Raw genomic sequence first — 12839 nt, 5'->3', positions numbered from 1 at the left:
CATTGTTGTTGTGTAGGCCCAAACAGTTCAGTCCCTAGACAAAGCTGGCAGCAGAGCCAAGATCAAAAAATAAGTTTCTTGACTCCTCTCCAGACTATTTTTGTCTGCACCTGCTCCTATAAGCCTGTGACAATGCAAGTCGGTAAAAACAGGAAGACAAATGCCATGATTCAATATAGGAATAAACAAAGAAGGACGGGTGGTCCTTCTTCACATGTTTTCATTAGATACATGCTAGCTATGTGGGAGGTTATATACTGATTTCTTGGTGACTGAGATCAGACTTATAGCTTCTTAAACTAATTATTATTACTTTCCCCATCACTGTTATCAGTGTTATCAATATTATAAATACCAGTTAGTATGTTCTAGGGACTTCCCCAGTGACTCAGTGATAAAGAGTCTGTCTGTAATGCAGGAAATGTAGGCTCATTCCCTCGGTCGAGAAGATCCTCTGGATGGGGAGATGGCAACCCACTGCAGTGTTCTTGCCTGGGAAACCCCATGGACAAAGGGGCCTGGTGGGCTATAGTCCATGGGGTTGTAAACAGTCGAACATGACTTAGTGACTAAACAACCACCACAACAAACTATGTTCTAAACACCATGCCAAGATCCTTCCTGCACTCTATTAAATTTTCTCAACAGTAAGAATTATTATCATTCCCATTTTGAAGATGAGGAAAATGAGGGACAGGCCATTAAGTAAGTCAGCCACATGGGAGCGAGACCTAGATTTTAAACCTGGACTTTCAGAAGGCTAGAGGTGACAGCCTGAACCCCTGTGCCCTCCTGGGTAAATTATTAAAGCAGATAAGTGTTTCCCATGCTCCTTGGATTTGAAGGGATATGGTCTAACATACTTTATTATTACTTCTTGGGCTGATCAGAGCATTTCATTATGATCCTTATATCTGTGTATTCATATAATCCCTAGTTTACATCTGAGGTCTCACTCCTGGATGTATGCCTGGCAACATCCCTATTTATCACTGGACACCTCCTGGAACAGCTGGTGTTTCTAGGCTTTTCTTATTGTGCCAACTTCACCTCCATCACCTGCCTTGTCTTCATTTTATGTCTTCTGTAATATCTAGTTGCTGTTAACCTCTGAAAGCATTATACTAAGACCTATTGTTCTCCAGGGAGTTATACATAGTTCACTTTGTCACAGTACTTTGGGGATGCCATCTATATTTTCAGGGAGATTATATTACCATGGAGAAGCCACCCTACCGCATGATCTGTTTCCCCTGCCCTTTCCTATAAGAAACTAATTCTATGTGGAGCCACCACTTTTGCACGGAATTGCTACTTTTTAAGAAAAATGCCTTTATTAACTATGGCAAACAGTTAATGAAAACTCCCATGTTTAGAGCTATTACAAAACCTTAAAGCAAATACAGTCCTATAATTATCATTTAATAGAGTTTCTTTCTACCAGCTCCTAAAAGTAATTACATATTGAAGTAATCCAAAAAGAGTAATCACATTCCACATCCTATTAATAGCCTACTGAGTTACCAAATTTCCCGGCTGAGACTGTTTTCCATAGAAAACATGAGATAATGGTTTATTGCATGCTGAGTAAAAGCATCAGCTTTCTCTCTCCTTGAGTGTTTACTTCCATTATGCCATGTAAATAATCAGGATTGTGTTTGCCTAAACTCTGTGGAAGCATTCAGCCTCTTTAAAAATATAAGAGGGGAAGCCATCTTAACACACACAAGCCTTTTATTTCATATTTTATCTTATTCCATTCTACAGCACGGGAGCTTCAAAGACAACTCAGCAGGGAGCCGGGAAGTAGAGCACTGCTAACTCTTGGACATCTGAGTCCATCTTTGGCTGTTAATATCAAGAGTGGTGCTGTTTGGGGAGACGAAGAGCTGATCCACCCAGGCTTTGAGATGCATTTAGTTTGAAAATACTAGACTTATGGCACCTTTTAAAATCACGAGGAACATGTAATGAATATGAAAAGCACAAAGAAAAAAAATGCTGGGAATAGCACCTCTCGTGTATGTAGCTCTTCACTGGTCTATAAAGCTTTCTAGTCGCCATTGTTGCACTTAATTCCTAAACAGCCCCAGAAAGTAGGCCTTTTGGATATTTTTGTCCCCATTTCCTAGATGAGGAAGGAATATGAAAAGTCAGAAGATTCAGAGACTTGCCTAAGGTCACCTTACCAATAAATAAATTGACCTAGAATGCTTGTGTGTTTACTGAGCTCTGTCAGGTGTGGTAACACTGTATATTATGAATATAGAGCTTGTGTCTCTTCTAATTTCTGATTTTGGAATTATTGTTTAAAAAATCTTTGTTTACCCCATAATCAACTGTCAGTATTTTGAAGAGAAAAAGATCTAGAATTCGATTCATCAATCTAGGATTCCAGGGAAAGTATGAAGAGAAAAGGACAAACTGTAATTTTAATCAGCCATGGAAATTATAGTAAAATTTATTTGTGGAGGACAAATTTTATAATTTTATTCTACTGCATGATTAATACATATTCCTTGCAGGAAAATTAGAAAATACAAACAAGCAGAAATAAACTTAGAAATAATAAAATAACTTGGTAATATACAATCTAAAAATAATCACTGCTAATTTTTATAGCCTTCTAGCTGTTTTCTTGGCATATATTTTGATCTTTAAAAAAAGCAACCATAAAATGATGTTCCCTTTTTTCCCTGCATAATAATACATGATGTGCATTTTTTGGCATCATTATACTTACATCAACATTTTTTTCCTAAATAACCTCCTGACCTCATTATAAGGGTATATGATATCAGTTGACTATTGTTGGGTAAGCACATTCTTTTCACACACTTTTGTTGTTCAATTGTTCAGTCCTGTCCGACTCTGTGACCCCACAGACTGCAGCACGCCAGGCCTCCCTGTCTTTCACCATCTCCTGGAGTTAGCTCAAACTCACGTCCATTGAAATGCCATCCAACCATCTCCCCCTCTGTCAAAGTGAAGTCTTGGCTTTATAATATGCTCTCTAGGGTTTGTCATTTGTCATAGCTTTCCTTCCAAGGAGCAAGCATCTTTTAATTTCATGACTGCAGTCATCCTCCACAGTGATTTTGGAGCTCAAGAAAAGAAAATCTGTCACTGTTTCCACTTTTTCCACTTCTGTTTGCCATGAAGTGTTGGGATCAGATGCTGTGCCAGCTTTTTCACTCTCTTCTTTCACCCTCATCAAGAGGCTCTTTAGTTCCTCTTCACTTTCTGGCATTAGAGTGGTTATCATCTGAGGTTGTTGATATTTCTCCCAGCAATGTTGATTCTAGCTTGTGCTTGACCCAGCCTGGCATTTCACATGATGTACTCTTCATATAAATTAAGTGAGCAGGGTGACAATATACAACCTCGTCTCACTCCTTTTCCAATTTTGGACCAATCTGTTGTTCCATGTCCAGTTCTAACCATCACTTCCTGACCTGCATACAGGTTTCAGAGGAGGAAGGTAAGGTGGTCTGATATTCCCATCTCTTTAGTAATTTTCCACAGTTTGTTGTGATCCACACAGTCAAAGACTTTCACATAGTCAATGAAACAGAAGTAGATGTTTTTCTGGAATTCCCTTGCTTTCTCTATGATCCAAGGAATATTGGCAATTGGATCTCTGGTTCCTTTGCCTTTTCTAAACCCAGCTTGTACATCTGGAAGTTCTTGGTTCACGTCTACTGAACCTCTGCATAGAGAATTTTGAGCATAACCTTGAATAGCATGTCTTATCATACTACTGCATAATCTCCCCACTGTTTCAATGTCCTTTCAGTCCTGTTTATGCTATGTTTTTTTAAAGTAAAGGTTTTATTTTTTCATTTTAATTTTTTCTTTAAGACCAAAACCATTTTGTATTGGGGTATAGCCAATTGACAATATTGTGACAGCTTCAGGTTAACGATGAAGAGATTCAGCCATACATATACATGTATCCATTCTCCCCCAAACCTCAGGCTGGCACATAACATTGAGCAGAGTTCCATGTGCTACACAATAGGTTTTTGTTGGCTATCCATTTTAAATATAGCAGTGTGTACATGACCTTTCAGTTTTTCTGTGTAATATTATTCTTAGCAAGATTTTCCTCATGAAAAATTGACATCAATATTCACTTTGCTTCTTTCTTATATATCACGTTTCCCATTCCAACCTTTTAACCATATGAGATAAATACACAGGCTCCCTTTGTTGGCCATTTTTAAAATATTATTTAAGAAATAGTCATTTCTAGTTTCTTTGTAACACCATCCTTATTTTCACCTGCATTACATACTACTAGATTTTATGGACTATCAACGTTTCCTATTCTAGTTACTCTCATCAGAGCATCACATTTTTCATTAATGGTTTCACACATATCATGTTAAAATCTGACAGGTATTTTGTCCACATTGTTTTCCTTTTATTACTCTTTCTTAGATTTTGGTTTCTTTGTTCCTCCAGATATAATTTAGAACTTTTTTAGGTGCTTGATAAGTATCTTCATGAATTTTATTGTGTTTACCTTAAATTTACAGATTAATTTAAAAACTAAGAATTTTAAAATCTTCTTCCTATCCAGAAGCATGTTCTGAGTTTCCACTGAATCTGTTCTCTTTTTAATTACCATAAGGGATATTTTATAGTTTTCTTCATTTTTGTTCTTCGTATTTCTTATTAAGATAATGACTAGCTACTTTATATTTTGGATGCTGGCCTAGATTTTTTCAATTATGTATATTTTCTAAGTGACAATTTTTAATATAAACTATGGCTATTTTACTTAGTTCATTTATTATTGGACACTGAGAAGTTATTGATATAACTTCTCAGCTATTTTCCTAGGTTTTCTAGGGAAACAACTACATAAAAATTAAATAATGATAATTTGCTTTATCTTTAAAAAAAATAAATTGGGCTTTTTTTGGACAAACTGCATAGATTTGTGCTTTATGTGTTAAATAATAGCAATAATAATGCCTTTACTTGTTAATTTAATGGGGATATTATTTCTAGAGTTTTATCATTAAGCATAACATTGATTGTTAGATTAAAATTAAGATTTATGTTGTGTGTGTGTATTTTAGGAAGTTTCCTTTCCATTTTAATTTTATTTTAAAAAACGGATGTTCAGTTTTTAACACAATTTTTGGATACTAATAATAAGATAGTATGATTTTGACCACTGACCTAATTGATATATTAAATTGAAATATCCTGATTTTGAACTTCATATTTCTAATTTCCAAACCTCTATTCCACATAATGATAAAATGTAGAGGAAAGAGCAAGGGTTAAAGATTAAATGTTGGCTGTAGCAGCGAGTGAGACATAGTCTCATATATCAGGAAACTCCTAAAAGCACATGCAGCAAAGTTAGCTATTTTGTGAAAGCACAGGTGATTTTGATAGTGTCTGTTCAGGACCTACCTGCAGAGGAGCTGAAACTATCACGGCAGCCTCCAAACAGGCTGTCTGACTCTAGCCTTGCCCCCACTTAACTTGCCCCCACTGATAATTCTTTTTTAAATTCTCCTATGGCTCTCCATTTCCTATGGCTTTAACTGAAAGTTTATAGCCTAGTGAGCAAGAAATGATATGACCTACTTCCCATAAACTTGGGGTCTATCATCTCCTTTCTCTTGTTACCATAAACCATGCTCCAGAAACTTCAAACCATCTTTATTTTCCCAAATATGCTGTGTTCTCACATGCCCATGCTTTTGTTCTGTGGAAAATGTACCCCCATCCCTGCCTATTATACCGCCTCTTTCAAGTTGCACTGTAAATGAAGTCTCTTAGGTGAAGCTTTGCTGGGCATCCCAGCCCACCCCTGGAGGCTACCTCCTCTGTGCTCCAGGAACACTGCACTAACCTCTAGTGTTTTTTTAATCACTCTGCATTCTAAGCATATGTTCCTCTGTCTGTCTCCCATTAGAATACGAGCTCTGGTATCTCAAAACTTAAAAAAAGTGGGTTGACCAAATGCATGAGTTAAAGTGGAAAAAGTAGTTAGAAAGACATGTAATGTGCTTTAGTCATTTGGGGGGTTAGTTATTATTGTGGAAAAATGATTATGTTATGAGATAAGCTTCAGGCTAAAAAAGACAACCCTTCTTTCTATGTTGGAAAGTTCTGAAGGAGTCAGTACCAGATCACCCACCCCTTCTATCCATTTATCCTTGCATCATATATTATTGCACAAAGTTATATTGGACATCTAAGCTCTGGATCCAGGAAGAGATGGTTTCAAATGTATTAAATTTGTAAGTATATTATCTAATATGCACCAAGTTGCAGATCAAATGAGTTCTGATACATGATACATTCAGAGTTAAGTTTGAACTGCTAAAAAAATCAAATTAAAAAAAATAGAACAACTAGGAATAAAACCACCATATGACCCAGCAACCCCACTCCTAGGCATATAACTCGAGGAAACGAAAATTGAAAGAGACACATGTGTCCCACTGTTCATTGCAGCACTATTTATAATAGCTAGAACATGGAAGTAACCTAGATGTCCATCGACAGATGAATGGATAAAGGATTTGTGGTATACATACACAATGGAATATTACTCAGCCATAAAAAGGAATGCATTTGAGTCAGTTCTAATGAGGTGGATGAACCTAGGACCTATTATACAGAGTGAAGTGAGTCAGAAAGAGAAAGATAAATACCATATTCTAACACACATATATATATGGAATCTAGAAAAATGGTACTGAAGAATTTATTTACAGGGCAACAGTGGAGAAACAGACATAGAGAATAGACTTATGGACATGGGGAGAGGGGAGGAGAGGGTGAGATATATGGAAAGAGTAACATGGAAACTTACATTACTATATGTAAAATAGCCAATGGGAATTTGCTGCATGGCTCAGGAAACTCAAACAGGAGCTCTGCATCAACCTAGAGGGGTGGGATGGGGAGGGAGATGGGAGGGAGCTTCAAAACGGAGGGTATATATGTATACCTATGGGTGATTCATGTTGGTTTGACAAAAAAAGAGCAAATTCCTGTAAAGGAATTATCCTTCAATAAAAAATAAATTAATTAAAAATATTTTTTAAAATAGAACAAAAAATGTTTGTATGGAAAGCAGGTTTGGCTTGGTAAGGAAAGATAGCCAAGACAGATTCATCCTGATTAGACCAATTGGCAAACATCTTTCTTTCTTCTTTTTTTTTTTTTTTTTGGTCTAAACTAATGACAATTCTTTTTCTGATGAGCAGCACCAAAAAGCATCCAAATATGCTTCTAGCTTTTCACTTTTATAATTTAAAGATAATCAAACAGATTTCTGTGGGACTTTTCCCCCCTTAATTGCTTCAATATGGAAGATTCTCTGTTGGCAGATCAAAATGGCAGATGGCTTTTAATGCCCTGCCATTTTCACTGTATAAATAATTATGTTCCTTTTCTGCCTGAAATTCACTGCCATGGTTTGTCCAACACAGAACACAATTTATCTGGAAACCCACCCCCTCCTCAACCTAACAGAAGGATAAATAGGTCTCTTTGGTGAATTAGATAGATTATTCTTTCAAGGTTCGCTCTGGTCACTGACTTAAACCTTGGGATTTCTCAACTCACTAAAAGACCCTATTTAGGTTCATCTCCCACTGAATTCCTTGGTAGTTTTCCTTTTCTAAAACCAGGAAATACATTCCTTTCTCCCTCCCTATCACCAAGAGAAAATTATCCTCTAACAAAAGTGGAAGGAGAGTTGATTCTAAGGAATGTGATAAAACTACAACCTGAAAAGTCTGTTGATACCAACAAAGAGTGCACACTTAGATGCTTCCTATACACATCAGTTCAGTTCAGTTCAGTCATATCCAACTCTTTGTGACTCCATGGACTGCAGCACACCAAGCTTCCCTGTCCATCACCAACTCCTTGCTCAAACTCATGTCCATCAAGTCAGTGATGCCATCCAACCATCTCATCCTCTGTCATCCCTTTCTCCTCCTGTCTTCAATCTTTCCCTGTATCAGGGTCTTTTCAAATGAGTCAGCTCTTTGCATCAGGTGGCCAAAACATTGGAGCTTCAGCTTCAGCATCTGTCCTTCCAATGAATATTAAGGACTGATTTCCTTTAGGATTGACTGGTTTGATCTCCTTGCTGTCCCAGGGACTCTCAAGAGTTTTCTCCAACACCACAGTTCAAAAGCATCAGATCTATGTGCATATACACATGCACATAGGCAATTGTTCCCATGTTATTTGTTGTGTTTTGAATTTTGAATCTCAGTATCAGAGATATAATTAAAAGATGATAATCCCCCTTCCTCTGTAGGATGTAGGCCTTCACTTACAGGGGAAACGTTAGAGCCATCTGAGTCTTGGATCAAACAATTTTCTGCGTTAATATTTTAAGGCTAGTCTCATAGAATTTACCTCACTGTAGCATTTCCATCATTCCAAAATTAAGAAAATAATAGATTTCTTTTTACGTCTGGATACTGATTTGTTTTTGAAGGTGTGTGTGTTTATGGAAATGCTATGGGAAGAGACGTGTTGAATAAGTGCCCTAAATCCTTCATAGGTCTCTCTGACATAAAATTCTTAGGGTTCTAAGAGCAGCTCTTTCATCTGGAACTTGAGTCTGTGAGGATTTAGCTATAGGCTGTGATGGGGGTCCATATAATTAACTAACCATGTTGGAGAAATCTGGTATTTTAAAAAAAGGAACAAATGTGGCATGCAATAATATCAGAATTCTAGGGTCTGCTGTGTACTGGTAAAAATACAGTGAAACCTAGAGGAGTTTGAATCCTAGTTCTGTTTGTATTTTCCCTGTTACTGTGGCCAGTTGCTTCCCTCTTTGTTTCTGAATTTCTTTTCATATAAAATAAAGGTAATTATACTTTCAGCACATAGTTTAAAATTTCTTTGGCGTTAAGTAGGTGGAAGTAACAAAGAATAAGGTTTGCACATATTAGCAGCTCAATAAATGTTACTTAATTAAATCTGACTCACCCAAAATAATAAGAAAAAATAGTGAGATAAAGAGATGATATTTTCCAGGAACAAAATATATAATATAGATAGAGGCAGCGATGATCAAGTTGGGTTCAAAAGTACAAAGTGGGAGAAGATAGGCAGTCTGGAAATTGATGGCAAACTATTAAGCCAGTAAAATCTGACTGTGGAAAAGCCAGATGGATGCTGAATGTAATGAAAGACACCTCCTTCAACTGTTTGTTTTTCTAGCTCACAAAACACTGCTGACCAAACAAGGATGAATAAGCAAGGTTCTTGCCTTCCATGATGTTACTGTCCATTGGAGAAGACACACATTCAAGCAGTTGCCATAGACTGTGAAATATTCAATATGAGCAATGACTGCAGGTAGATAAGTGGCTCATACGGTGTTTAGAAAGACAATAAAACATATATACAGAAGCTATTGAGTTTGCCTTTAAGCATTAGTCATCTTAGAAAGTTAATGCTACAAACTTTAAAAACATTATTTGCAATTTCTATTATTTCAGTCCCTCCCTCAGATTCAAGGTGTCACAAATATTGCCATCAAAAATTAAAATCATTTTTTCAAAAATCACAAATGTAAATGAGTACCAAAAAAATCTAAATAACTAGACTTTTCAATGATGTCTTTTGTACAACAAATCTGTAACATGTGTCTTTCTGAAATTTTAAAAGTTTGAAACTTCACTAAATACTTCTGGGACACACTTTATATATATATATATTTTTTTCATTATCCTGATAGAGCTATTACCACATATATAAGGAAAGTAGAAAAGACCCAGAGGAACATAATCACATAATGATTATTCTACTAGGGACTGCATAACTGTCTTCAAATGTGTGGAAGCTTTTATTGGGGTGGATGGATTTAGTTTGTTGCTAAGATTGGAGCAGAAAGGGTAAATTCGGTAGATTTAGGTCAGAAGTGAATTAAATAAGAGCAAGGCTTGGCCTAGATCTTTTACAGTCTCAAGAGATGGGCTCCAGTAGGATGCAGACAGTGTCTGTCTTCACAGGCTAAAGTATTAATATCTCTGATCAAGTTGATCAGTAGGGGGATCTTTAGCTTTGGAGAGGAGAGCAACAAAGGAAAAGAAGTGGTAAGGAAGAGTGTCTTTGGCTAATATAAGATAGCCACCCAGTGCAGTTGATATAACAAAGGCTGCTTCCCTATCATAATTTTCCCTTTTAATATCCTTTGTATATATCCCTCCCTTGGGTGATATCATCATCATGGCCCTTACGTTTGCATCTCCAAACTGGTACCATGGAGACCATCGTTATGAAGAACTTTTACATTTTGTTAATGTAATCTCAAAGTATGCAGATAAAAATAGCATCCAGTTAGGAGTCTAGGTTGTAGACATAAAAATTTGAAACCTGAATTTATTTACCATTAATAGAAATACTACAGTTTGTACAAGACATATACTGGTAATTAATGACCTCGTTTGCAAGTTTTTGCGTAAGTGGGGCGGGGCGGGGGAGTGGAAGGAAAGGCTTCCGTGTTTGTGGACAGGGAGGAGAATATAAGGTGTCAGGATGAAACACCAAGGTGATTGAAAAGCATTTTCTTACCATGGGAAATACTTTACCCAGAACTGAAGAGCATGAACTATCTTCCTACCTCTGAAGGATGCGCCCTTCTCTGTAGGCAATTGCATTCAAGGCTGCAATGGCATTTCTAAGAATTCACTTTCCTCTCTTTGCTAGTATGTTTCTCTTCCTCATTAGTCTACTGTACAAAGAGGAGAACTTCCAGAAAAGAAGTGATATTTACTGGTCATCTGCAACAGCCTGGCACTGTGCTAAGTGCCTTTACGAATGGAATCAAATTTAACCCTAAAAACTATTAATTTCCTGGATGAGAATATAGCAACTCAAGACATTTACCTAATATGTCTAAATGTCAGGCAATTAATATGTAAAAGAGTCATGATTCAAAACCAGATCTGTCTGACCCCAAATACTGAGATTTGCTCTTTGGAAGCTTTATAAAGGAGAATACTTTGGCCACCTGATGTGAAGAGCTGACTCATCAGAAAAGACTGAAGGCAAAAGAAGAGGGTGGCAGAGGAGGGGATGTTTAGATAGCATCACTGACTCAATGGACACGAAAATGAGCAAACTCCAGGAGACAGAGCAGGATAGAGGAGCCTGCAGTCCATGGGGTGGCAAAGGGTTGGACACGACTTAGTGACTTAACGACAACAACAACAAAGGAGAAGGATTTGAGAAATCTCTTGATGAAAACTCAAAAATCGATAGAACATTTGTCATTTTCTGCCTCATCTTATTAACCATGGAATCAATTTGACATTTCCCTGAAAATATGTCTTACAGAAGCTCTTATTTTTTTTCTTGTGTCACCCATACATCTCAGAAATGTGTATGTCCAAATTGAGGGGACCCTCTCAAAGATGGATATAGAGTAGCTGGCTAATTAAAATAATGAGAGAATTTGTAGCCAAACCTAGGATACAAAAATGATTTCCTACAGAGGTTTTATTATTGTTATCAGTTTGTTTCATTTTCCATTTGTTTTTCTAGAGTTGTTTTTCATGGAGTCCCTGCCTATAGTGGTTCTTTTTGTTAATAAAGGATCAGTGGCCAGAGTGGACAGCAAGAAAGACCATCACAGGACACGGTGCTGTCTCCTCTGATATGGCCCTCCCTGCAGCACCATCCTCCCACTGGTGCTGATGTCTAGATCTAAAGGGGGGATATTGTATGCATTCAAGCAACAGCAGCCACCTAAGTGCCAAGCTAGTCTGGTTAGACATGCTTCTCCTCTAACTATGCCTACCCCTCACCAGTTCACGAGCTCTGGAGGACCTGGATTCTGGTGCTGAGTTTTCCAGTAGAAGGATTACTGAGCTTCCTGGAAGCACAGCCCAGAGGACAACCAAAGATTTTTATTATTTGGTCCTAATCTCAACCCCATGAGGCATGCTTGCTATCCACTTGTGTCATTTTAAAGATGAACAAGTAAGGCTCTGGCAGGACAAATGACTCATTCTAAAGCATGTGTTTGGACTATGCCCAGGAACAGACCTTCAGTCCATTTATTTTCCACCTCTCAAACTAATCTTAAAATCCATATGTGAAACATTTTTTAAAAGTTCTTGAGATTCTACTGATGAATCACTCAGAGACAATAAATGATTCAGTCAGCTGGGTACTTTGATGAGCTTTGATTTCATAGTTTCAGTGTGTCTGAGAGGACTCAGCTGTTCAGAATATGAAACATCTTGAACTCACAGGCGGGTATCCTGCTCAGATACATGTTTTCCACTAGTGTTTGATTTTCAATTACCTTCGTGTATCAGCCAGCCTGCTGTCATCTGGAGGTACAGTTTTGCATGGATTGCACACTGAAGAGTAGATTTTTAAGCCATGGCCTCCACAGGTTTAAAAAAGAAAACAAAAAAACACTCAGGTCACGTTCCCACCAAACTGCACCATGGATAACAGGGTGGGACTCAATAGATGACATCTCCTGGGGATGTCATTAATACCAGAGAGGTATATTTGACCAAGCAATTTAATTAATTTCTTTTCTTCATAAATTTTTTTCATATTTATTTTTATTCATGATGGCATGGCATTTGTGATATTTCAGATCATTAAAATACAGTAAATATTTTAACATTTAATTTGTGAAAGTCTTACTTGAATTCAAATAAAATTATGAGGAGGAAAAAATAACATTTGAAGTAATTTATGTAGATATGTCAATTTTTGTGTGTTTGTTAAGCATAGAACAGTGGGATAGCCTACAATAGGAAAGCACAGTCAGCAAATGGAATGTTAAGTTTACATTCTATTTGACC

The 12839-nt window shown here is 37.0% G+C and overlaps 1 protein-coding gene across 1 annotated transcript in view; it reads left to right on the top strand.

The window, feature by feature from the left end:
• Window positions 1-12839, top strand: part of CDH11 (cadherin 11) — a 152018-nt gene that overhangs the window by 133288 nt on the left and 5891 nt on the right. The window lies entirely within an intron of this gene.

This window comes from Capricornis sumatraensis, chromosome 20 (assembly GCF_032405125.1).
Source record: "Capricornis sumatraensis isolate serow.1 chromosome 20, serow.2, whole genome shotgun sequence".
In the NCBI taxonomy this organism is placed as follows: domain Eukaryota; kingdom Metazoa; phylum Chordata; class Mammalia; order Artiodactyla; family Bovidae; genus Capricornis; species Capricornis sumatraensis.
Note: the sequence above shows the minus strand (reverse complement) of the source record. Positions and strands in the feature narration are given on the sequence as shown.